Source organism: Callospermophilus lateralis, chromosome 1 (assembly GCF_048772815.1).
Source record: "Callospermophilus lateralis isolate mCalLat2 chromosome 1, mCalLat2.hap1, whole genome shotgun sequence".
In the NCBI taxonomy this organism is placed as follows: Eukaryota; Metazoa; Chordata; class Mammalia; order Rodentia; family Sciuridae; genus Callospermophilus; species Callospermophilus lateralis.
In genome coordinates, this window is record NC_135305.1 from 216,762,022 (window position 1) to 216,764,125 (window position 2,104).

Consider the following 2,104-nt stretch of genomic DNA (forward strand, 5'->3'; position numbering starts at 1 on the left):
AACATATCTTTATGTATATTTGTAAACCACCAACTTAAAAAAATCAATAAAAGAGTACCAAAGTGAGGAAGGGGAGCAGGTGAAGGGAAAAGGGAGGGAAGGTAGAAGTACGTAGATTGAAATGGAACAAATGTATAACTATAATGCAGTAATAAAAACATTTTTCAAATTCCCTTTATTCTCATCCAAAAACCCCAACAACTATCATTCCACAATGAAACATGAGAAATTAAAGTTATCAACTACAAAATAATGTAACCAAAGGGGTGGGATTTACAGGTCTAGGTGCTAGCTTTTATTGCTTTTTTCCAAACTATTCATCAAATGGACATCAAAGATCCTGAGGTTAGATGATTCTACTCTGGAGCCGCTTTAGGATACTCTTAGTGTCCCTGTTCTGCAGGCTGTAGATGAAGGGGTTCAGCATGGGGGTGACAACTGGGCACGTCACCGAGGCCACTGCAGATTTTCTAGAAGAATGTGACACACATAACCAAGGTACACTCCAAAGCCTGTCCCATAAAATAAACAAACAACTGATAGGTGAGAACCACAGGTAGAGAAGGCTTTATATTTCCCACCTGAGGATGGGATTCTCAGAATAGTGGAAACTATTTTATAGTAAGAGAAAAGGATTCCTGAGATGGGAGAAACACCAAATAGAGCACCAACAAAATACATTACTATGATATTGATAAAAAGTGCCAGAACAGGAAAGACTGAGGACCTGAGAAGGGTCACAGAAAAAATTAGCAATTTTGACATCCTTGAAGGTAGTAAACTGTAATGCAATCAAATTATGCAGCTGGGATTCCAAAAGGCTAACCAAAAAAGACACCAAAACTAAAAAGCCACAAAGTCGAGGGTTCATAATGGTTGGATAATGCAGGGGGTGACAGATGGCCACAAAACGGTCATAGGCCATCACAGTCAGAAGCAGATCATCCATGCATCCAAAAATGAGAAAAAGAGACATCTGTGTCAGGCAGCCCACATAGGATATGGTTCTACTGTGAGTTTGGAGGTTTACAATCATCTTCGGAACAGTGGTAGAGGTAAAATAGATGTCAGCCAAGGACAGATTAAAGAGGAAGAAGTACATAGGGGTGTGGAGGTTGGAGTCAAAGCTATGGCCAGAACTATGAGTAGGTTCCCAAACACTGTGATCAGGTACATGGTCAGGAACAGTCCAAAGAGGACAGGTTGCAATTCTGGATCAGCTGAGAGACTCAGGAGATGGAATTCTAAGATGTCTGTTACATTTAGTGCTTCTATAATGTTTGGACACCTTTAACATAGAAAAGAGGATGGGGAAAAAGAAACAAATTAGCAAGTGTTGAGCACTCCATATATGCATTTAGTTCAAGCCTTCACAAGTAGTTATCCACATTGAAGTCAATACACATTAAACAATATTTCACATTGTGACATCTTGGAACTCTCTCATTATTATTTTTCTATCCTTCACTTCCTCCTGTACATACCTACTTTTTTATCATTATTATTATTCCACCCACAGCCTCACCCATACTAGGCAAGCCATCTACCCCTGAGCTACCTCCCCAGCCCCTTTTTATTTCATTTTGATACAGGGTCTTGCTAAGTTACCGAGGTTGGTCTCTAACTTGCCTCAGGCCCCTCAGGATCTAGGAATCTAGTTAGGCAACACCTAACCTACCCTCCTCAACTCACTCAAGTGAACAATGTTAGAAGGCCCCTAACACCAGGTGTAACAAGTTCACAGTCACAGTAGCATACAGATTAACTCTGGGGGAAAAAAGTGTGAGAAATACGTTTTCTCCTTTTAGAAAAAAAGTTCATTTTAATTGTAAAGTAATAAGCAGTCTAATATACCTTATCACATTCTAAGACAATGGTACAAATTCCTATAATGCAGAATATATATCAACAACTTCATAAGGGTTAAAACTGCATAATGGAAACACTAAATTGATAGTTCATAATCGTAACACATACTTATGGGCCAGTTTTCTTCCAGGATTCTGTCCTTCTAGATATTCTAATTACCCTCCTTTGTGGATCTAAGTTCTCAGTCTAATACTGTTTGTCTTTTATGAATCATTCAATAGCAATTATCAAGAGT

At 38.8% G+C, this 2,104-nt stretch overlaps 1 pseudogene; it reads right to left on the reverse strand.

The window, feature by feature from the left end:
• Positions 1-346: 346 nt before the first annotated feature.
• Positions 347-1,269, reverse strand: LOC143400604 (olfactory receptor 7E24-like; annotated as a pseudogene).
• Between the last annotated feature and the right edge of the window lie 835 nt (positions 1,270-2,104).